Genomic DNA, 25,585 nt, shown 5'->3' on the forward strand with positions numbered 1-25,585 from the left:
TATTTATGTGTCCTTTAGCGCCTTGATATAAATCGAATATACAATAGTGGCCAAAATTGTGGAAACCTTTTGGGAAAAGCGTACTGTAGGAATGCCATCTTTGGTTAAGTTTCCACCTGTTTTTCTTCTCATTTCTTTATAACTGTAGCCTTGTTCACTTAATAATACTATTTTACATCGCTTTCTGGGTGACCGATCAACTCTTTGCACCATGATTTTAATTTTATTATGTTTTACAAGCTCACTCAATGAAAGGACACAAAAATACACAATCGATTTGATAGCCATCACATAACACACTGATAAACGTCCTTCTCTCGGCTTCAATACATGACATCAAGAACCGAATCCTACTGTGATCTGATTGGCTCATTGCCAAAACAAACTGACACCTGATTGGCTCTCTAAACACGCACGCTCATTGGCTACAATCGGATGAAGGAAAGCTACCTGAGATCAACCTAAGCAAGTTGTGCTTCCTTTTTCTGGTGATTTGGCTATAACTTTTCATAGAATGCAGTACAGATAATTGAACAAACTTAGTTGCATGACATTCTTGATTAAATTATCTTTACATTGATATATAATTTTAGGGTACTACTCCCCCCAAAAAGGGTGTTATTAGCCATCAAACCTCAACAATACACTTTTCCTAAAAGGTTTCCACACTTTTGGCCACTAGTGTATGAGTAATAATAATAATGCTTCACTGCATCAGTACTGTATAATGAAGTCTAATGAAGAGAAGGTGTAGGGGAGATATATGATAGCTGTCTTCCAATACCTGAAGGGCTGTCACGGACAAGCGTGAGTCAAAGCTATTCTCCAAAGCAACTGAGGGCTGGACAAGAAGCAATGGGTGGGAGATTCAACCTGGAAACAGAGACGAATTTCCTGAGAGTAGAAGGATTAACTCAAAGGAACAGCTTGTCTTTGCAAATTGTGGGTGTTCCATCACTGGAAGCTTTCAAGAAAAGATTGGACAACCGGGATGTCCATGGTGAAATTAGGACTCCTGTCTTGGAAGACCTCCAAGATTCCTTCTCAGCCCTCGGATTCTATGAGTCTACGACAGGGGTCTCCAAACTTGGCCCCATTATGACTTGTGGAATTCAACTCCCAGAATTCCTCAGCCAGCGTGGAATCCTGGAAGTTGAAGTCCACACACCTTAAAAGCTGCTCAGCTTGAGAAACAGTGATGTAGAGAAGGGGTCTTCAAACTTGGCCCTTGGATGACTTGTGGACTTCAACTCCCAGAATTCCTCAGCCAGGCACGTGTGCCTGGCTGAGGAATTCTGGGAGTTGAAGTCCACAAGTCATCCAAGGGCCAGGTTTGAAGACCCCTGTCTTAAATCTAACAAACAAAATGGAGGCTGGCTGAGGAATTCTGGGAGTTGAAGGCCACAAGTCATCAAAGGGCCAGGTTTGAAGACCCCTGTCTTAAATCTAACAAATAAAATGGAGGCTGGCTGAAGAATTCTGGGATTTGAAGGCCACAAGTCATAAAAGGACCACGTTTGAAGACCCCTGTCTTAAATCTAACAAACAAAATGGAGGCTGGCTGAGGAATTCTGGGAGTTGAAGGCCACAAGTCATAAAAGGGTCAGGTTTGAAGACCCCCTGGTCTACGATGTTTCTATTAGCCTCCTAAAATGGCCGACAAAGGATTTCAGCTTCCCCCGCTCAATTTCTAACGCAGAAAGCCTCCAATTGGCCATTTTCCCTGCACACAAAGAAGCTAAATTACACTTTCACTGAATTTTCCTTGGAACAATCCTTTTCCACCGCAGTATCTTTGCTCCTGGCTCAAGCTACCTGAGTCCATTGTCCCAGCCAAATAATTAGAGGACTTAACAGCTTTGTAGAAGGAACATAAATCGGACCTCAACCAGGAGTGGGGCTGTTTTAATCAAGCCTTTATCTCTTTAGTTTAGAGCATTGTAAAAAAAAAAAATCCTATTGATGGGGAGGGCAACCTACAGCTTTCGAACAAGGAAAGTAGTATAATTGTGAGGAGATTCCAGACAAGCTTCTATTTTTCCACCTCCCTGAATTGGAAGGTGTTTGATTTCTTTATCTTAATGTTATTTACCATCCTTGAAACAATGCTCAGCGGCTGAAGCAAGCATTTGTTCCTTTAAGAGATTTAGTGTTGCTTGGCCTGGGATCAACCTGCCAATTTATCCATCCTTGGCCTCGCGAGAAGAATAGGGTCTCTGTTCAAACTTACTAACCCAAACAGGAGTCAAACTCAAATACAGTGAAGCATCAAACGACACGCCCAGGACAAACTTGGATTGTAAAAATGAGCAACGGCTACGCGAGAAAGTAAACTAGAACCCAGAGAAAATAACCTGGAACCTAGAGAGGCAACCTAGAACTAAGGAGAAACTTCCTGACAGTTAGAACAATTAATCAGTGGAACAACCTGCCTCCAGAAGGAGTGAATGCTCCAACACTGGAAGTTTTAAAGAAGAGACAGGACAGCCATTTGTCTGAAATGGAACAGGGTTTCCTGCCTGAGCAGGGGGTTGGACTAGATGACCTTCAAGGTCCCTTCCAACTTTATTATTATTATTATCGATCATCGCACAGTCAGCCAGATGTTCAGACTGGATTTGGCATTTTTGTCTACCTATCGAGTCCTTACCCAGGACCTGGGATAGGTAGATGTGGATGTTTGATGGTATTACAGATATCGTTGCGGGATGGAAGCTGTTCCTAGTGGGGCCGCCTTTTGCAATTGACTGATGGCGAATTTGTCAATGAATGTCAGTGGTGTTCAAGTGGTGCTCCAGTTGTTTAGGATTGCACCCAAGGCGCCTATTACTATTGGTACTACCCTTGCTTGCCTTTGCCACAGTCTTTCTATTTCTATTTGTAGGTCTTTGTATTTTGTTATCTTCTCCAGTTCTTCTTCTTCTTCTTCTTCTTCTTCTTCTTCTTCTTCTTCTTCTTTTCTCTCTTCTTCTTCTTCTTCTTCTTCCTTCTTCTTCTTCCTCTTCTTCTTCTTCTTCTTCTTCTTCTTCTTCTTCTTCTTCTTCTTCTTCTTCTTCTTCTTCTTCTTCTTCTTCTTCTTCTTCTTCTTCTTCTTCTTCTTCTTCTTCTTCTTCTTCCCATCATTATTATTAAAGTGTTTTTGACCCCTGTCCACCTTATTTTGGTCTCAAAAGCCTTGAAACAGCAGGCTGACTTAAAAGGAACGAACCCGCTAAAGATTTTTCCAGCCTCTAACATGGCGGCAGTGGCGTGTGTGTGTGTGTGTGTGTGTGTGTGTATGTGGAATATGACAGCTATTTTCCTGTACTTGAGGAGTTGTCTCAGATAACAAGGGGTGGACCTGTTTTCCAAAGCACCAGAAGGTAAGAAGCAACAGATGGAAACCAATCAAGGAGAGATCCAACTTAGAAGTAAGGAGAAACTTCCTAACCATGAGAACAATTAACCAGTGGAACAGCTTGCCACCAGACGTTGTGGGTGTTCCATTGTGGGTGCTCGAACTCTGCGCAGCCAACTCACTGTGGGGCAATTCGTCACCCAGTCACCCAGCTGGCTTTCTTACCTAAGGCAGGACTAAGACTCCCAGTCTCGCACTTTCTAACCTGGTGGCTTCACCACTAGGCCAAACTGCTCTTTAATGATTGCATCCTTCAATCTACATTTGAAGCTCCTACGAAACAGCCATGGAACACTTGTGAACGCCCAACTCCAGCTTCTTTAATCCAGGAGTAAAGTTGAGCACGAACCAACTTCGCACCTTCCTCCATTCCTGCCTACGCCATTGTGCAAAGTCGCTTCTGGACGGTCGGTCTCCTTCCACGTGTGTTGCTAAGTCGTCTTTCCTACCTGCTACTACTACACAAACCATCCACCTAGTTCTCCGCGTTCATTCGAAAGCCTTACATAATACCGTCGGGTGGGGGTAATCCAACCTTGACCACTTGAAGACCGGTGGACTTCACGTCCCAGAATCTTCCAGGCGGCCACGGTTGCTGGGGAATTCTGGGAGTTGAAGTTCTCAAGGCTTCAAGTTGTGCTGGTTCAACACCCCTGCTATAGAATTGTGTTTTTTTTTTTTTAAAAAATAAAATAAAATTGCAACCACCCAAGACAACAAAAGAAAAGAGATTAAGCTGGGCAGTTGTGTTTAATTTGAGTTATCACCCTGCCATTGCAGCCTAAAAAATATGACCTTTAATTGTCTCATGATATTGCCCTCTCCTGCTTCAGCCGCTGGACAAACATGTTTATTTGGAGTTTAGGAAGCACCATGGAAACAGGAATAGTTAGTTCTACAGTATTTCCCCAGCTGAGAAGTTTGCTGCTTGCTCCAGACTTACAGTACACACCACCTCAATGAAGGAAGTAAAAGGACTAGCTAGCAATATGCGTCAAAATATGTAAACTGCTATGGCAATATTAAAGACCCATTTATCAGTCTACTAATGTCACTCAAGCATCATTGATATATAATGCCAATGTCATGATCTAGCTATGTATATTCTTTCCTTCCTTCCTTCCTTCCTTCCTTCCTTCCTTCCTTCCTTCCTTCCTTCCTTCCTTCCTTTCTCTGTCCTTCCTTTCCCTCCTTCCTCCCTCCCTTCTTTCCTTTCTTTCTTTTCCTTTCTTTCTCTCTCCTTCTTCCTTCCTTCCTTCCTTTTTTCTTCCTTCCTTCCCTCCTTCCTTCTTTCCTTTTTTCTTTCTTTCTCTCCTTCCTTCCTTCCTTCCTTCCTTCCTTCCTTCCTTCCTTCCTCTTTCTTTCTTTCTTTCTTTCTTTCTTTTTTCTTTCTTTTTTCTTTCTCTCTCTTTCTTTCTTTCTTTCTTTCTCTCCTTCCTTCCTTCCGTTATTTATTTCTAATCTGCCGTTATTATTTTTACAAATAACTCAAGGCGGTGAACAAATCCAATCCACTTTCTTCCTCCTATTTTCCTTAGAACCACAACCCTGTGAGGTGGGCTGGAGTCAGAGAGAGGGATTGAGCCAAAGTCAGCTTTCATGGCTAAGGCAGAACTAGAACTTCCGGTGTCTGGCTTTTTAGCCTGGTGCCTGAAGCACTAGACCAGTGTTTCCCAAACTTGACAATTTTAAGGCATGTGGACTTCAACTCCCAGAATTCCACAGCCAGCGCTGGCTGTGGAATTCTGGGAGTTGAAGTCCTCATGCCTTAAAATTGTCAAATTTGGGAAACACTGCACTAGACCAATGTTTCTCAACCCTGACAACTTGAAGATGCACAGACTTCAAGTCAAGTCACCCAGCTGGTTTTCATGGCTAAGGTGGGATTAGAACTCAGGGTCTGGCAACTGACTCACATTTACGACGGCTGCCATGTCCCAGCTTCACGTGATCCCCTTTTGTAAACTTCCTGACAAGCAAAGCCAATGGGGGAAGCCAGATCCACTTAACAACCATGTTACTAGCTTAACAACTGCAGTGATTCGCTTAACAAATAGGGTAGAAAAAAAGTCATAAAACGGGGTAAAACTCACTTAACAAATTTCTCACTCGGCATAAACATAAGTTTGGGGGCTCAGTTGTGGCCGTTAGGATGAGGACTACTTGTGTATCCCGGGCTAGTACGCGAGGCAGTTTAAAACCAGTGCAGTCCCTACCTGTCTCCCAGGATTTGCATTCAGTTAACACAAACTGAACGCAACCCACAAAAAACAATCATGGTTATATATATACATTGCAGGCATTTCTAACACCAGCAGGACTGGAAATGCGGCTTTTTGAGGTTGGAGGTATCCAGTTTGGGAAACTATGTGGAGGCTGATGGAACAGTCACACAAGTGGTGGCGTTGGGATTGGGATCAGACAGAAACATAGATTTAAAAAAATGCTTGAAATCTAGTGTTTCATTTAGTCTCTTGCAAAGTCAAAAGTTTCTTTGAGTCAGTCTGACAACTGGTGAATGTGTGGAGAGGTCCCTACAATTTTATTTGCTAAGATTTTATTATTATTATTATTCCTAAAGGAAATAAAACTAGACTATTCTTTATTTCTTTTTTTAAAAAAATATATATTTTATTGATTTTTTTTTTACCATGACAATCTTTAGTGCTGGGTAAACAGCGTGCTGTCTGGGTTCATATATTTAAAAAAAACAATCCATAATAATTTCTACAATTCCATAATCGGTATATTAATTGTTTGTTTCCTTGATCTTCCCTTCTTCCAATAATGTTCTCCTTTGTCAGCATTGTTGTTGTTGTTAGTTGCGAAGTTGTGTCTGACCCATCGCAACTCCATGGACAACATTCCTCCAGGCCTTTCTGTCCTCTATCATCTTCTGGAGTCCATCTAAGCTCACACCTCCTGCTTCAGTGACTCCATCCAGCCACCTCATTCTCTGTCGTCCCCTTCTTCTCTTGCCCTCCATCTTTCCCAGCATTAGGCTCTTCTCCAGTGAGTCCTTCCTTCTCATTAGGTGGCCAAAGTATTTGAGTTTCAACTTCAGGATCTGGCCTTCTAAAGAGCATTCAGGGTTGATCTCCTCTAGGACTGACCGGTTGGATCGCCTTGCAGTCCAGGGGACTCACAGGAGTCTTCTCCAGCACCATAGTTCAAAGGCCTCAATTCTTTGGCACTCAGCCTTTCTTATGGTCCAACTTTCACAGCCATACATTGCAACTGGGAAAACCATGGCCTGGACTATACGCACTTTTGTTGGCAGGGTGATGTCTCTGCTTTTTAATATGCTGTCTAGATTTGCCCTAGCTTTCCTCCCCAGGAGCAAGCGTCTTTTAATTTCTTGGCTGCAGTCCCCATCTGCGCGTCAGCATTAGACAGATATAATTCTTAATATTTTCAGTGCATACAAAGCTGGATATAAACTTTTTGGGGGGTATTTGTACAAGTACATCCGTATATCACATCTTTTCTGATTGACTTATATTGTAATTGTATTCGTAAAAGTCATCTTGTTATAATCACTATGAATCCTATTTTCAGAGTGTATACTTATGCCGAAAGTAGTTTTAAATAACTTGCATGGACTGAGCTGTTTGTCTAAGCACAGTACTATTCTACAGCACAAGTCACAATTGGAACAAGAGGGAAGCTAATGGCACGCTGAATCGTGGGGTAGTTCTCGACTTACGACATACAATTGAGCTCAGATTTCTTCGTTGCTAATTGGGACATTTGTTAAGGTGAGTTTTTGCCCTGTTTCTGCCAAAGTTGTTGAGTAAATCACTGCAGTTGTTAGCTTAGTAACATAGTTATTAAGTGAATATGTCTTCCCCTTTGAATTTGCTTGTCAGAAATTCTGCAAAAGATCATCACACGATCCTGGGACACGGCCACTGTCATAACTATGAGTCAGTTGCCAAACATATGATTTTTTTTAATATATAAATTTTATTAGTTTTTATAGGGTTAGGAATGGGGTGGGATCAGAGTTGGGATTGGGATTTGGGTTCGGGTTAGGATCAGGGTTGGGGTTGGGGTTTTTCCAAATAACATTCTCAATATTTAGCAAAAAGCATAATGTCTGGGTTCATGTATTTAACAAGAAATAATAGATAATAGGTAATTATCATAAACAATATGTTAATTAATCATTCGATAGTCTTCTTGTTGCTAATATATATATAATATATACTGCATCCAGTTTTGGTCACCACGATGTAAAAAAGATGTTGAGACTCTAGAAAGAGTGCAGAGAAGAGCAACAAAGATGATTAGGGGACTGGAGGCTAAAACATATGAGGAATGGTTGCTGGAACTGGGTATGTCTAGTTTAATGAAGAAAAGGACGAGGGGGGACATGATAGCCGTGTTCCAGTATCTCAGGGGCTGCCCCAAAGAAGAGGGAGTCAAGCTCTTCTCCAAAGCGCCTGAAGGCAGGACAAGAAACAACGGATGGAAACTAACCAAGGAGAGAAGCAACCTAAAACTAAGGAGAAACTTCCTGACACTTAGAACAATTAATCAGTGGAAAAACCTGCCTCATGGGTGCTCCAACACTGGACGTTTTTAAGAAGAGACTGGGGAACCATTTGTCTGAAATGGTATAGGGTTTCCTGCCTGAGCAGGGGGTTGGACTGGATGATCTCCAAGGTCCCTTCCAACTCTGTTATTCTATTCTATTCTATTCTATTCTATTCTGTTCTGTTCTGTTCTGTTCTGTTCTATTCTATTCTACTCTACTCGACTCTACTTGACTCTACTCTACTCTATTCTATTCTATTCTATTCAGATCTCATACTACATCAGCAAAATGCCTTGTGGGAAAATCCAATGGATGCATTCACAAAACATAGAAGAAACAGCAGGAGACCCTATACCATTTCAGACAAATGGATGCCCAGTCTCTTCTTAATGTGATGGAGCACCCACAATTTCTGGAGACAAGCTCTTCCACTGATAGTTCTCACTATCAGGAAATTTCTCCTTAGTTCTCTCCTTGATTAGTTTCCATCTGTTGCTTCTTGTCCTGCCTTCTAGTGCTTTGGAGACCCCCCTCTTCTTTGTGGCAGCCCCTCAAATATTGGAACATTTGCTAAGATGTCGCCCTAAGTAGACATTCAAACAATTAGCTGCCAGTCAATACTCAATATAAAATAAGAATTGTTCATTTTGCATACTAAGAACTGGGTACATGCTGGGTTTTACTGCTTAAGATTTTATTACAAGGGCTTGTAATAATAATAATAATAAAAAAGACATGTTTATAGCCTCTCTGACTTTATGGAATTGTACATATATTCAGAGCTAATCCCCAAAGAATTTGTATTGTATTTAATCACTACATTTTCCGTTCGTTTCAAGTCTTAAGTTGTTGCCATGAAACATCTCTCAGCTATTGGGGACTTTGAAAAATAAAATTTAAAAAAACAAACAAACACCCGACGGCACAAATTGTTTAGACAATTGAAGTGTAAGCCTAACGAGAAGATAGCTGCTAAATTCATGGGGGGGGGAGGGGGAAGGACACACAAGGAAAGAATAGAAGCAGGTCAGCAAATATTGGTTTTTCCACGCCCCGCCTCTCTGAGCAAAGGAAACAAAAATAGAAACTATCATGCGATAAGAATGGACTCTGTTTAAAGTATAGTCAGCTGAAATGGTATAGGTTCTCCTACCTGAGCAGGGGGCTGGACTAGAAGACCTCCAAGGTCCCTTCCAGTTTCTATTCTATTCTATTCTATTCTATTCTATTCTATTCTATTCTATTCTATTCTATTCTATTCTTATTCCATTCCACATTCTATTCTATTCTTATTCCATTCCACATTCTATTCTATTCTATTCTATTCTATTCTATTCTATTCTATTCTATTCTATTCTATTCTATTCTATTCTATTCTATTCTATTCTATTCTATTCTACTCTACTCTACTCTACTATATTCTTATTCCATTCCACATTCTATTCTATTCTTATTCCATTCCACATTCTATTCTATTCTATTCTATTCTATCCTATCCTATCCTATCCTATCCTATCCTATCCTATCCTATCCTATCCTATCCTATCCTATTCTATTCTATTCTATTCTATTCTATTCTATTCTATTCTATTCTATTCTATGAAACCCTATACCATTTCAGATAAATCGTTGTCCAATCTCTTCTTAAAAACTTCCAGTGTTGGAGCATTCACAACTTCTGGAGGCAGGTTGTTCCACTGGTTAATTGTTCTCACTGTCAGAAAGTTTTTCTTTAATTTTAGATTGGTCCTCTCCTCTCCTTGATGAGTTTCCATCCATTGCTTCTTGTCCTGCCTTCAGATGCTTTGGAGAATAGCTTGACTCCCTCTTCTTTGTGGCAACCCCTTACATGATCCCTAAGCCATACATTTTACACTCTGTCTATCAGTTAAGAATATCTGCACTGAGGACAGCTGGAAAAATCCCATTTCTACCACCTTATGGTTCCAACACCTGAATTTCTAGCTATCCAGCCCCTGTTCAAAGCGATCAGCCATAATGACGAGAAAAAAAGTGCCACTTTTACTCTTGATTATTAGCTTGCAAGCAGGAAAAGTACTGGCTGCTTAGTTTTTGTTTTCTGGATGGTTTTCTGTACCCAAACAACAGGCAGCTATTCTTCGTTAATTATCTCATTGTCTGCAGCCATGCGAGACCCGTGCAGTGAAAAAAACCACACACACACACACTCCCACGCTTTCAGATAAAGGAGAAAACTACCGCAAAGTTGAAAATAAGCCCTCATATAATAAAGAAAGAAGGTTATCCACCAACACTTTACAGCCCCTTACTATTTTTGCAACACGGGAGAGGAATTAAGAATTTAAAATTCAAGACCAGAGAGGATGGAGAAAAAATAACAATCCACCATACGGGAGAAAAAGTGGGGGAAAAAGTGGATTCAAAACACCAAATTAATTCAGGAAATTAATTCCGAGTCCATCTGGATCCACAGATAAGTTGAGGAAAGAGACTTGCTTTGAATGTCCAAATCTGATTTGGGGAAGGAAAAAAAAAGGGGGGGGGGCATTTGTAAATCTCCAAACTGGATCTGAATTTCTGAGGCGTCTAATTCTACAGGATGATCCCAATGATTTTAAATATCCTAATGCAATCATATAATAGATCACGCTTTCAGACTTTTTTTTTTTTTCATATGCAGCTCACGGTGCCTTGGCAGACTTTGACCCAGAAAGGGAAATAAAAGTTTTTCTTGTTTATGTTTTTAGACTTTTACAAACTTCTGCTACTCACTAGAACACTGTTTCTCAAACTTGACAACTTTTAAGATGTTGGACTTCAACTCCCAGCATCCCCCAGCTGATAGGGGGAACTTTTGTTTACAGTCTCACTGCTGGTCTGTATAGCTTCATTTTAAAATAAATGGTGGTTGAAATGCCGGTTAAATCATTAGCTAGCGTTGTCATGCTTTACCTCTCCAAGCTGCGTGGAATTGTTTCCAAGCAAGATAAATTTTTCTTAGAATTAGAGATGTAACAATGGGGAAAAGCACTCCAGTTAAATTCCTGGAGGCACAGGGCTGTTGGTGACAATGTTGCTGGGGGTGACAAGGACATAATTTATCCTGCAAATTACAGGGGAAAAAAAAAAACACAATTCAAGAGGGCAAGGTTTCCAGGAACGGGCACCTTTTAGTGGCTTAAGTCAAACTTAATTTGGTGGCTCCGAGAAGAATCATTAGAAAGGCAGTGATACAGAATTTATAGGGTTGCATCACACATAGGAGCAAAAATCCGACATTTATTTCTTTCAGTGTAGGAGATACTGAGATTTTTATTGGTTCTTATACACCGTATGAAGCCGGGGTTCGCAACTTACTATGGGCCTGACAAAACAATTCTGTTTCAGCCTCTAGATTATTCCAGATTGGGCCACCCAATCTTTCAGTCTTTGGTTGAAAAGAAGAAATCATGTTGATGGAGTTAAAAGAAAAAGGAAAATAGAATAGAATAGAATAGAATAATGGAATAAAGAATAGAATAGAATAGAATAATGGAATAAAGAATAGAATAGAATAGAATAGAATAGAATAGAATAGAATAGAATAGAATAGAATAGAGAATGGGAATGAAATAGAATAGAATAGAATAGAATAGAATAGAATAGAATAGAATAGAATAGAATAATAGAATAATAGAATAGAATAGAACAGAATAATGGAATAAAGAATAGAATAGAATAGAATAGAATAGAGGACGGAAATAGAATAGAATAGAATAGAATAGAATAATGGAATAAATAATAGAACAGAACTGAACAGAACAGAACAGAATAGAATAGAATAACAGAGTTGGAAGGGATCTTGGAGGTCTTCTAGTCCAACCCCCTGCTCAGGCAGGAAACCCTATACCATTTCTCCACCTCCTCCTCTTCCCCCTCTTCCTCCTCCTCCCCCCCCCCAGAAACCCATTCCCTTTTAGCTTTGATAATGTTCCCTAGCTGGGTCACGAAACGTCTACAAGAATACAACCAAGCTCAGAGAGTGCCAAGGATCCCTTAGTCCTCCTCCTCCTGCCCCTCCTCCTCTGATCTAGGCTGGGAAAACCCCACACCGTCTCTTTCCTGGACTCACCAGCTTCCTTCTGGCTGGCACTCTTTCCAGGCTGGCCCCAGGGATCAGCAGTTGGGGCTGATCTCCCGCTGGGCTCCCGCTGTCCACTCAGCCCTTCCACTGAGCTTCATCCCTGAAGCCATAACCATATCGACGAACTTCTCTGGGCAATTCAGGTCATCCTCGGCTTACGGCCACAACTGAGCCCAAAATTGACGTAAGCAACTTTGGTCCCATTTTACGACTTTTCCCGCCTACACGTTGTTTAAGCGGACCGCGGCAGTTCTTCAGTTAGTAACACAGTTGTTAAGGGAATCTGGCTTCCCCCGTTGACTTTAACGTGTCAGGAGGTCGCAAAAGGGGAATCGCGTGACCCCGGGGGTGGGGGGTATTCTGCAACCGTCATAACTACGAGTCAGTTGCCAAGTGTCTGAATTTCTGATCACCGGACTAGGGGGAGGCTGCGACGGTGGTGTGACAAACGGTCCTCAGTCATTTCTCGGTGCTGCTGTAACTTTGTACAGTCATTACTACTACTACTACTACTACTACTACTACTACTACTACTACTACTACTACTACTAAAGTTGGAAGGGACCTTGGAGGTCATCTAGTCCAACCCCCTGCTCAGGCAGGAAACCCTATACCATTTCAGTCCACTAAATAAATTATTGTAAGACGGGGGCTTATTGGAAATATCGAAACTTTGCACTTCTACGGAGTCCCTCACCCTGCCTGACCCCTTTCCAGCCCAGCCTAGAAAGATAATAATAATAATAATAAAAAATGCAAAGAAGCTGAAGAAACAGTGGACCACTTGGTAAGCTGTTGCAAGAAGATTGCACAAACTGATTACAAGCAGCGGCATGACAAAGTAGCAACAATGGTGCATTGGAAGATCTGCAAAAAATATCATTTGCCTGTAAGCAAAAACTGGTGGGATCATAAAATAGAGAAAGTCTTTTAGAAGGAGGGTAAAATTTACCCCATAATTTTTTTTTATTAGGTATTGTTACAGATTGTGATACTAAAGATATCACATTGATGTTAAATTTAATCACAGCAGCAAGGTTGTTAGTAGCACAATGTTGGAAGAAGGAATCTCTGCCTACCTTGCAAGAGTGGCTTTTTAAAGTTTCTTATCTGGCGGAAATGGCAAAGATTTCGGCTTTCCTGAAGGATCAATCTCAAGAGAAGTATGTTGTGGTATGGAGGAAATGGATAGATTTTATACAACACAAGATGGATATTAAAAAATATTATTTAGCTTTTTAATAATTTATATTGAAAAGCCAATTTTCTTGAAAAGCCAAACTTTTTTTTTCTTTTTTTTATTATTAATTATTATTTTCTTCTTTCCTCTTTTCTATTTCTTTTTTTTAATATATATTATCTTTAATTATTTTATAACTTGTTTAAGTAATGTATTTAGATTTGTTTATAGTTTTATAACTTATATTGAAAAGTTAATTTTCTTTTCATATTTTTTATGTATTTCTTTTTTTTTCTTCTTTTCTGGTATTTATGTTTTTCTTTTTTTACATATATATTGTTATTAATTATTTAGTAATTCGTTTAAGTAATGTATCTAGATTTATTTATATTTTATATTTTTCTTAAGATTTTTTGAAGAAACTCTAATTAAGCCTATATCCAGCTCTGGGATAGTCGGGGGAGGGAAGGGGAGGGTTGGGGAGGGATGGGGAAAATTGTTCTGTTTTTGTATTGTAAAATCTTATAAATTTTCAATAAAAAAATAGAGAAAGTCATAGAAAATGATAAAATTAAACTGCTCTGGGACTTCAGAATTCAAACAGACAAGCACCTGCAACATAACACCCCAGACTTAACAATTGTCGATAAGAAAGACAAAAAAGTCTGGATAGTGGACGTGGCAGTGCCTGGAGACAGCAGAATAGACGAGAAATAACTGGAGAAGATAACAAAATACAAAGACCTACAAATAGAAATAGAAAGACTGTGGCAAAAGCAAGCAAGGGTATTACCAATAGTCATAGGCGCCTTGGGTGCAATCCCAAAACAACTGGAGCACCACTTGAACACCATTGGCATTGACAAATTTGCTATTAGTCAATTGCAAAAGGCGGCCTTATTAGGAACTGCTTCCATCCTGCGACGATACCTGTAATACCATCAAACCTCCACATCTGCCTATCCCAGGTCCTGGGTAAGGACTCGATAGGTAGACAAAATGCCAAATCCAGTCTGAACATCTGGCTGACTATGCGATGATCGATAATAATAATAATAATAATAATAATAATAATAATAATAATAATAATAATAATAATAATAATAATAATAATAATAATAATAATGTTGGAAGGGACCTTGAAGGTCATCAAGTCCAACCCCCTGCTCAGGCAGGAAACCCTAAACCATTTCGGACAAATGGCTGTCCAGTTTCTTCTTAAAACTTCCAGTGTTGGAGCATTCACCGCTTCTGGTGGCAGGTTGTTCTACTGGTTAATTGTTCTAACTGTCAGGAAGTTTCTCCTTAGTTCTAGGTTGCTTCTCTCCTTGATTAGTTTCCATCCGTTGCTTCTTGTCCTGCCTTCAGGCGCTTTGGAAAATAGCTTGACTCCCTCTTCTTTGGGGCAGCCCCTGAGATACTGGAACACTGCTATCATGTCCTCCCCTTGTCCTTCTCTTCATTAAACTAGACATACCCAATTCCATCCACCGTTCCTTATATGTTTTAACCCCCAGTCCCCTAATCATCTTTGTTGCTCTTCTCTGTACAAGCAAAGGGCAACTCTTGAGTTTGCCTGGAGTTTTCTCAAACATTAATTAAAATTTCTGCAGGGATTTATAAAATAGGAGCTAAGAACCTTGCTTTTTTGCGGAATAAGCGTTCTTGGAAGGCGGTGCTGAGGCAGCAGCCGAGGCAAAGCCAGGTGGTTAAGGAGGCAACAATTACATTTCATTTCATCCACCTCCAAATCAAAATTAAAAAAAAGAGAGAGAAATGCAATTTGTCTGATGACCTGCATTCTGCAGGTGTCCCTCCGTAGGTTTTCCTTCCCTTCCTTTATGACGTGTAGCAAATTTTGCAGAGGCTCACGGCTGCCTTACTTTACTTTACAGCACGATGCACGTTTGACCCTCCCAAATGGCTATCGATGAAGTTGCTCTGCAGCTCTTACAAATCCTACAGCCCAAGATGTTTCCCTACGCTCATAAACTGGAGGTTCAGAGAGCTGATGGAGTACTGAGTCAGCCTTCACCCTTGCCACATTTATATTCTGCCTGTCCTATTATCAGCTCTCAGAAGATTTAGCAAGAACATATCCAGATTTAACCCTTGCAATATTTTCAAGTATAGGTTTCCTTAAAAAAAAGTATATTTCTTAATGCCTATTGTTCAGAACGACTGAACTATCAAAACTATTCCCCCCCCCTCTTAACGCTGGCCTGTGTGCTATCTATTACTCTTACCATTAAGAAGTATGGTGTTGGTCCATAATCTCTAATTACGATGTTCTCTAATCATCATAAACCATCTTACAAATAAGCACTGTACAGATATGCATCACCTTATCGTTCCTGTCTTAGCCCACCAATCAGCAATTAATTATAGTTTGCCTTGATTGTAAAAGAATGGAAGCCTTTGAACTATGGTGCTGGAGAAGACTCCTGCGAGTCCCCTGGACTGCAAGGCGATCAAACCGGTCAGTCCTAGAGAAGATTAACCCTGACTGCTCTTTAGAAGGCCAAATCCTGAAGTTGAAACTCAAGTACTTTGGCCACCTAATGAGAAGGAAGGACTTACTGGAGAAGAGCCTAATGCTGGGAAAGATTGAGGGCAATAGAAGAAGGGGACGACAGAGAATGAGGTGGCTGGATGGAGTCACTGAAGCAGTAGGCGTGAGCTTAAATGGACTCCAGAAGATGGGAGAGGACAGGAACGCCTGGAGGAACGATGGGTCGGACACGACTTCGCAACTAGCAACAACAACATAGTTTGCTTTTTTATTTTAATGTGAAGCTACACTTGTCAAACCAAGAACAAAAGCATAATCCTAACTAATCTTCAATTTAATAATATTGCCTTGTTCTAAAGCAATTCATATATGGTTATTCCCAGTGCTTTTTTTGTAAAAAAAAAAAGAAAAAAAGAAAAGGGTGCCGGAACTCACACACGTCATACAACCCGCCTTGCCTACCCTACAAGGTTCCATCCAAAAAAGGTGCTGGAACTCTGCTCTGGGCGTTCTATGACAAAAAAAGCCCTGGTTATTCCTCTCTGTGCATGGTTATCTGGAATCCTTTCAGTATGGATTCAAACATGCTTATAGTGCTGAGACGCTCAAAAATACACTTAATCCTCAACGTACACTCATAACTGGGCCCCAGATTGATCAACTGGACCCACATCCATCCGTTCTATGTACATTTAAACATTTACTTCCTGGTCCTCAAGTCGCCTTGATTTTTCTACAATGTCTCATGAAACATTTTGGGAAGAACTGGAAGAACTGAGTGGAAGCCACAATGCAATCAATGTTAAGTGCTGTCAACTCAGAGGATCTTTTTTTTTAAAAAAAAAATAAAATAGCCAGGGCAGGACAGCCTTCTGCTTTAAAAAGTAAACGCAATGCTTGCGTGCTTGTAGATTTGCAAATTTAAGGAATATAGCTAGTTCCCAACTTAACACCCGCAATGGAGCCCCAAATTGCTGTTGCTTAGTGAGAAATCTTTGGACACCTCGATATAAAAAAGATGTTGAAACTCTAGAAAGAGTGCAGAGAAGAGCAACAAAGATGATTAGGGGGCTGGAGGCTAAAACATACAAGGAACGGTTGCAGGAATTGGGTATGTCTAGTTTAGCGAAGAGAAGGACAAGGGGGGACAGGATAGCAGTGTTCCAGTATCTCAGGGGCTGCCCCAAAGAAGAGGGAGTCAAGCTATTCTCCAAAGCACCTGAAGGCAGGACAAGAAGCAATGGGTAGAAACTCATCCAGGAGAGAAGCAATCTAGAACTAAGGAGAAACTTCCTGACAGTGAGAACAATTAACCAATGGAACAACCTGCCTCCAGAAGCGGTGAATGCTCCAACACTGGAAGTTTTTAAGAAGAGATTGGACAGCCATTTGACCAAAATGGTATAGGGTTTCCTGGCTGAGCAGGGGATTGGACTAGATGACCTCCAAGGTCCCTTCCAACTTTATTATTATTATTATTATTATTATTATTATGGCTCATCGCACAGTCAGCCAGATGTTCAGACTGGATTTGGCATTTTGTTTACCTATCGAGTCCTTACCCAGGACCTGGGATAGGCAGATATGGATGTTTGATGTTATTACATGGATCATCACACAGTCAGCCAGATGTTCAGACTGGATTTGGCATTTTGTCTACCTATCGAGTCCTTACCCAGGACCTGGGATAGGCAGATGTGGATGTTTGATGGTCTTACAGATTATTATTATTATTATTATTATTATTATTATTATTATTATTATTATTATTATTATTATTATTATTATTATTATGGATCATCGCACAGTCAGCCAGATGTTCAGACTGGATTTTGCATTTTGTCTACCTATCGAGTCCTTACCCAGGACCTGGGATAGGCAGATGTGGATGTTTGATGGTATTACAGATATCGTCGCAGGATGGAAGCAGTTCCTAATAAGGCCGCCTTTTGCAATTATTATTATTATTATTATTATTATTATTATTATTATTGTTGTTGTTGTTGTTGTTGTTGTTGTTGTTGTTGTTGTTGTTATTATTTCAGATGCAGTGGCCCAAAAAGGATAGAAAGAATACCTCTAATCAGGAAGAAGCTGATTCTTGATTTCCTTCTAACACTATTCTTTGGGGAGGCGAATAGCATTCCTACAAAATCTCAACTCGATCTCTCTCAGCTTCGTCTTCCTTAATATGACACCACATTTTGGAGATCCATTAACGACGGATAAATTATCGCCTCCCGAAGACCTCACCTCTCATTCCATACTGTGAAAGTCACTTTTTCCACCCAGGTCATAGATTATGCTCATGATGACTTCCCAACACAGGCAGTCCTCAATGTGCAACCGTTCATTTACTTATGACCATTGTGGAATCCCCACACGATCAACATTCAGACGCTTGGCAACCGACTCGCATTTACGACCGTGGCAGTGTCCCAGTGTGTGTGTGTGTGTGTGAGACGTGATCCCCTTTTGCGACCTTTTGACAAGCCAAGTCCACAGGGAAGCGTGTTAATAACAACTGCTGTGATTTGCTTAACAACTGCGGCCAAAACGGTCGGAGAAGGGGGCAAAAATTCACTCAACAGAAGTTGAGGCTGTGGTGTTTAAGATGGGGACCACCTGTACCTTCACCTGTTAAAACAAAATAGCGAACGGACCACAATTTTGGAGGCGACAATTTGATTCAACAACGCCGAACTCCATATTGGATGGTTCATTTTGACTGTAATATAGTTGAAACTCAAGTCACATTTTCACGTCAGAGAAAGAAGGATGGAAGGGAGCCAGCGAATTAGCATCTTGTTCCCATGGAAACGCCTTAGCGGGCTAAATCCACGCTTAGCATCCCAGCATGTCACAAGGGCGTTCTTGCTTGGACCAGGATGCTAGGCTAGGTCAGAGTTCATTCGGACTTAGACAGAGGGTAACAGAATAACAGAAGGACTATCTCTATTAAAACAAATGAAGATCACGTGAAGTATTAATACCACTCTTCAATGCCTTGGTAAGGCCACACTTGGAATCCTGCATCCAGTTTTGGTCACCACGATGTAAAAAAGATGTTGAGACTCTAGAAAGAGTACAGAGAAGAGCAACAAAGATGATTAGGGGACTGGAGGCTAAAACATATAAGGAATGGTTGCTGGAATTGGGTATGTCTAGTTTAATGAAGAGAAGGACGAGGGGGGACATGATAACAGTGTTCCAATATCTCAGGGGCTGCTATAAAGGAGAGGTAATTAAGCTATTTTCCAAAGTACCTGAAGGCAGGACAAGAAGCAATGGGTGGAAACTAATCAAGGAGAGAAGCAACCTAGAACTAAGGAGAAACTTCCTGACAGTGAGAACAATTAATCAGTGGAACAGCCTGCCTCCAGAAGCAGTAAATGCTCCAACACTGGAAGTTTTTAAGAAGCGACTGGACAGCCATTTGTCCAAAATGGTGTAGGGTTTCCTGCCTGAGCAGGGGGTTGGACTAGATGACCTCCAAGGTCCCTTCCAACTTTACTACTATTACCTATTAGATAGAATCAAGATCACGTGAAGTGTTAATACCACTTTACAATGCCTTGGTGAGGCCACACCTGGAATACTGCATCCAGTTTTGGTCAACGTGATGTAAAAAAGATGTTGAGACTCTGGAAAGGTTGTTCCACCGGTTAGTTGTTCTAACTGTCAGGAAATTTCTCCTTAGTTCTAGGTTGCTTCTCTCCTTGATGAATTTCCACCTGTTGCTTCTTATCCTGCCTTCAGGTGCTTTAGAGAATAGCTTGACTCCCTCTTCTTTGGGGCAGCCCCTGAGATACTGGAACCCTGCTATCATGTCCCCCCCTTGTCCAATTCCCAATTCCAGCAACCGTTCCTTATATGTTTTAGCCTCCTGTCCCCTGATCATCTTTGTTGCTCTTCTCTGTACTCTTTCTAGAGTCTCAACATCTTTTTTACTTTGTGGTGACCAAAACTGGATGCAGTATTCCAAGTGTGGCCTTACCAAGGCCTTGTAAAGTGGTATTAACACTCCACGTGATCTTGATTCTATCCCTCTGTTAATGCAGCCCAGCACTGTGTTGGCCTTTTTGGCAGCTGCAGCACACAGCTGGTTCATATTTAAGCGATTGTACACTAGGACTCATCTTTGTTGCTCTTCTCCATGATTTAATATCCTGAAAGCTAGACATCCATGTGTGCTACTCTACATTTGTGAGAATTCCTCACTGCTGAGTATGCCGGCCTGGCTGCATACAACATCTCTTCCATCCAAACCAAGAAAATGTTCAAAATCACTTGTAGGAAACCCCTCGAACGATTGGGGCAGATGCTGTGTGGTCTCCCTGCAAACCACAAAGTTCCTCTTTTGCGGGAAACATCACCCATTCTCCGAACCCAACTTGCTTTGGAGGACACACAGGTGCACTTCCACTGGATCCCTTCCGTTTGAATGCTTTGAACTTCTGAGGCCGGGGAAAATGATCTAATTTGCAAAACAATAGCAACAACGATGATGACAACTTTCTGCCAAAGGGTTTCCAGGCCTGTGTCGGAGCTTGTCCCCACGCAACCCAGCGGTTTGCAAAAGATAGGACGGGACACCCTACATCAAACAGTCGAGATTCCTCCAAGCGTAGGGATGGTTCTCTGCATCACCCCAGGACGCCTTTTGATCTTCTACCTTTTAAGCCACCGTGCAGGAATTTCAACTCGTCTGCTCCTTTCCAGAAAGCAACGCCTTCTTTTAAAAATATTTTCGGGCTTAGGAGCCTCACTAAGTACGCCAGCAAACGATAAAGGCTCCGGGTTTTTTCTTTCCCCCCTTTTCCGTAGGAGAAATACAGGCTCCCAGGTAATCATTCACCATCCTGTCCATCTGACCTGGGAGGTTTTGCAAGCTCTCTACACACCAGTCCGAATCACGGATAGAAAAATAAATATTAGGACGGTCAAACACAGCTGTTCCCAACACAGCTGTCTAAGCACCAGTTGCAGCAGTATTCCAATATCTGAGGGGCTGCCACAGAGATGAGGGGAGGTCACGTTATTCTCCAAAGCACCAGAGGGCAGGACGAGAAACAGAGGTTGGAAACTGACCAAAGAGAGAAGCAACCTGGAATTAAGGAGAAACTTCTTGACAGTGAGGACAATTAACCGGTGGAACAGCTTGCCTCCAGAAATCGTGGGCGCTCCATCCCTGGAGATTTTAAGAAAAGGCTAGACAGTCCCTTGTCTGAGATGGTGTAGGGTCTCCTGCTTAAACGAGGTGCTGGAGTAAAAGACCTCCAGGGTCCCTTCCAGCTTCTATTCCATTCCATTCCATTCCATTCCATTCCATTCCATTCTATTCTATTCTATTCTATTCCATTCCATTCCATTCCATTCCATTCCATTCCATTCCATTCCATTCCATTCCATTCCATTCCATTCTATTCTATTCTATTCTATTCTATTCTATTCCATTCCATTCCATTCCATTCCATTCTATTCTATTCTGCTGTTCTGTTCTGTTCTGTTCTATTCTATTCTTATTCTATTCTATTCTATTCTATTCTATTCTATTCTATTCTATTCTATTCTATTCTACTCTACTCTATTCTTATTCCATTCCACATTCTATTCTATTCTATTCTATTCTATTCTACTCTTTTTCCATTCCACATTATATTATATTCTTATTCCATTCCACATTCTATTCTATTCTATTCTATTCTATTCTATTCTATTCTATTCTATTCTATTCTATTCTATTCTATTCTATTCCAATCCAATCCAATCCAATCCATTCTATTCTCAACCAACGGAACTGAAATTGCCTTCAGAAGTTGTGGGAGCTTCATCACCGGAAACTTTCAAGAGGAGACTTGCTTGCCATCTGTCAGAAATGGTGTGGGGTCCTCTGTCCTGCTTGGGTGGCGGGGAGGAGGGGGTTGGACTAGAGGACCTCCAAGGTCCCTTCCAACTTTCTTACTCTGTATACATCCCACAGCTGTAAGCACACATCCCGATCTTTTCTCCTCGCTCTTCCATTTACCCTGTGACACACATTTCGGTCCCAGCCGCTCACGCCAAGAATTGACACCCTTGGGGTGTGGGTACGATACACTTCTTGGACATCTGTTATTCCCCCCCCCGCCCGATTTTAGACTCACACTTTCTGCGTGATTGCTAGACAACTTCACAACTCCCCCACCACTCCGTCTACCTTAAAGTTAGCTCGGCTTTTTGTGAACTTTTCCATGTGCCGACCAAGCTAAATCAGTGGCAACGCTACCTCCGAACACCGGCTGGCAACACCCATTGGCGACACCTATATTTGTTTAGTCTCAGGGAGTGTAACAATGGAGCTGGCACCGCCACTCTGAATGCAATAATCCTCAACTTACAACGATGGAGTTAGTGACCGTTCCAAGTTACAACGGCACCGGAAAAAGTAACTCGATGATCCTTTTTCACACCGAACAAGCGTTGCAGTACATATCTCCACCGTCACGTGAGGAAAGCTCAGTCGCTCGGCCGTGGACTCGTATTTACGACGGTCCCGGCGTGCCGCGATCCCCTTTTGGGCGACCGTTCGACCAGCCAAGCCAGAGTCACTTAACAACCGGGTTCCTCGCTTAAGAGCTGCAGCAATTCACACGAGGAAAGTTGTAAAAAAACGGGGCAGAACACGCATAACGAACGTCTCCCTCAGACACAGGGCTCCGTTGTAAGTCGAGGACTTAATTGCACACGGGAAGCGGGATTTAAGTTGCGGCCTTTTGCTGCTCCTCTGAACAATTCCCCCCATTTTCAAGTCCCGCTTGCCGCGTAAAAAACAAGGAACCATTGGTCGGTGGAACTACTTGCCACTAGAAGGTGTGGATGCTCCATCTCTGGAGGTTTTTTTTTTAAAGAAGAGACTGGACGCTTGTCTGAGATGGTATAGGCTCTCCTGCTCGAGCGGGGGGGGGGCTGGACTAGAAGACCTCCAAGGTCCCTTCCAGCTCCGTTGTTCTGCGTCTTATTCTGCCACTCCCAGAGAGATTTCGGCTCGAGCGCAGTGTGCCAGCGCAGTCTACCTCCCCGCTTGTTGGGACTCAAACGAGAGATTCCTCGAAATCCAAACGACGGGAAAGGACGCCGATTCTTCTCGATTTATTTGGAGAAAGTGAAATCAGCCGCGGCGCCAGGAAGAAAGGATCCAGGAAGAAAAGATCCCGGGGGATTCTCCCGCGGATCCAGGTGAGCGGGGAAGAGGCACAGGTGATCCGCAGGAGCTCACCTGGGCAGATGGGAACCAAAACTTACCTGTCGCCTCGGGATCGTTCCGGAACCGAAGCCGGGTGCGGATCGCCTTTTGCCATCCCTGGAACCAGCTTTCTCTTTCTTTCTTTCTCTCTCTCTCACTTTCTCTCTCTCTTCTCACTTTCTGTCTCTTTCTCTTGCGATTCTGCCTCTTTTCGCAGGAGCCCGTCCGAACGACCGCCCCTCATTGGGCAGCCGGCGTCACGTGGGCGAGCAGGACTTGCGGGTGTGTGTTTGTGTGTGTGTGTGTGAAAAAGTTTTGCGAAAGTTTTGGAATGCGGGGCTTCCAAGAGGATCGGGCCCCTCATTTCTTGCAAGCGAGACGGGAGGGTGGTTTTCTTTGGGGGGGGGGATGAAAGGAAGGACCCGAGTTGGTTGGTTGGTTGGAAACACACACACACACACACACACACACACACACACACACACACACACATACACACACACACACACACCCAACAAACCAACCCACAGTCTCTTTTTGCACGGCTGTTTTCCCGAGGCAGATTTGGGATGTGGTTGTTTTTTTTTCCCGTTTGTTTGTTTGTTTGTCGTCCCCCCCCGCCCCCCCCAAAAAAGTCCCAGGAGAAGTTACGAAGGGGAAAATAGGATTCAGGAGTTTAGGATCGCGACTTGGCTTCACTCAGAAGGAAGTGGAGGGTATGCTACCCTCCCTCGACGGCTGCAGGAGATGAATATTGAATCCTTCTGCTTTGTTTTGTTTTTAAATGCAAATAAACCAGGACGTTCGTTTGCATAACAAATGGGTTTTTTTCCCCTTTGTTGCTTTTCTGCTTGATCGGTTGCTCAAGGTGGACTCAGCCTTCCGTCCTTCCGAGGTCGGTAAAATGAGGACCCCCAGTTGTTGGGGGGGGGGGGCAAGAGGCTGACTTGTAAACCGCTTAGAGAAGGCTGTAAAGCGCTGTGAAGGGGTCTGTAACTCTAAGTGCTCAAGCTCCCTCCCTCCTCCTCACCCTCCCCTTCCTCCACCTTTCCTCCCTCCTTCCCTCCCTCCCTTCCTTTTTTCCTTCATCTATCTTCCCATTTTTCCTCCCTCTCTCCCTCCCTCCCCCTTCTCTCCCTTTTTTCCTTCATCTATCTTCCCATTCTTCCTTCCTCTCTCCTTCCCTCCCTCCCTCCTTTCTCACCCTCCCCTTCCTCCACCTTTCCTTCTCTCCCTTCCTTTTTTCCTTCATCTACTTTCCCTCTTTCTTTTTCTTTCTTTCTTTTTCTTTTCTTTCCTTCCTCCCTCCCCCCTTCTTCCACCTTTCCTTCTTCTCTCCCTTCCTTTTTTCCTTCATCTACTTTCCCTTTCTTTCTTTCTTTCTTTTTCTTTCTTTCTTTCCTCCCTCCCTCCTTCTCACCCTCCCCTTCTTCCACCTTTCCTTCTTCTCTCCGTTCCTTTTTTCCTCCATCTACTTTCCCTTTCTTTCTTTCCTCCCTCCCTCCTTCTCACCCTCCCCTTCTTCCACCTTTCCTTCTTCTCTCCGTTCCTTTTTTCCTTCATCTACTTTCCCTTTCTTTCTTTCTTTCTTTCTTTCTTTCTTTTTCTTTCTTTCCTCCCTCCCTCCTTCTCACCCTCCCCTTCTTCCACCTTTCCTTCTTCTCTCCCTTCTTTTTTTCCTTCATCTACTTTCCCTTTCTTTCTTTCTTTCTTTCTTTCTTTCTTTCTTTCTTTCTTTCTTTCTTTCTTTCTTTCCTCCCTCCCCCCTTCTCACCCTCCCCTTCTTCCACCTTTCCTCCTTCTCCCTTCCTTTTTTCTTTCATCTACCTTCCCTTCCCTCCCTCCCTCCCTCCCTTCTCACCCTCTCCTTCCTCCACCTTTCCTCCTTCTCTCCCTTTTTTCCTTCATCTACCTTCCCATTCTTCCTCCCTCCCTCCCTCCCCTTCCTCCACCTTCCCTCCCTCCCCCCCTCCCTCTCTTCCAGCAGTTTGATCCTGACCTGCTCAAGGCTGACTCTCTCCTCCTACCCTCCCTTTTCATCCTGGAAGATGAAAAGATGATAATTTTTTTTCTCCTCCTCCTTCTCCTCCATTCTGTTCTATTCCCGGCCTTCCAGAGAAACTCCTGCAGCCAAAAGTGCAAGAGGCTTTCCTGATGGTTTTGTTGTCCACTGCCTACGATGAAAAGAGCATCAGGGCCCTGATTGCCCATTCTGGGAACACCATCAGGTGGCTGGGACAGAAAAGAGGTGTGCAACACACTTGCTCCATCTGCCGGTCAATCTTGACGTTAACTCTTCCTTTTCTCTCCAGATCAAATGGCTGGCAATTTCAGGATGGGGACCGAATAGAACAGTGGTTCTCAACCTTTTTAATGCCGCAACCCCCAACCGGTCGTAAGTCGAGGACTACTCAACCGGTCGTAAGTCGAGGACTACTCAACTGGTGCAGCACCGTTTGCAGAATGGGACTTTTGGCGGGCTCAGCAGGGCAGAGACAGCCTGGACAATTCCTATTGGCTTTGGAAAGCCAATAGAATTAGACTCTATTCAAGAGGCTCTATTCTATAGGTGGACGCAGCCTGGGGGGAATGGGCAGGCGGTACCAATGGTTAATTGTATTTTGTA

The 25,585-nt window shown here is 42.5% G+C and overlaps 1 protein-coding gene across 1 annotated transcript in view; it reads right to left on the reverse strand.

Moving 5' to 3' along the window:
- Window positions 1-23,285, reverse strand: part of CUNH4orf19 (chromosome unknown C4orf19 homolog) — a 47,863-nt gene extending 24,578 nt beyond the window's left edge. The window contains exon 1 of the mRNA XM_039347584.1: window positions 23,019-23,285. The gene's annotated coding sequence lies outside the window, so the exon portion shown is untranslated. The remainder of the gene's footprint in view (window positions 1-23,018) is intronic.
- Window positions 23,286-25,585: the final 2,300 nt, after the last annotated feature.

This window comes from Crotalus tigris, unplaced genomic scaffold (assembly GCF_016545835.1).
Source record: "Crotalus tigris isolate CLP2741 ecotype Arizona unplaced genomic scaffold, ASM1654583v1 scf7180000017559.9942113025:1136094, whole genome shotgun sequence".
NCBI lineage: Eukaryota > Metazoa > Chordata > Lepidosauria > Squamata > Viperidae > Crotalus > Crotalus tigris.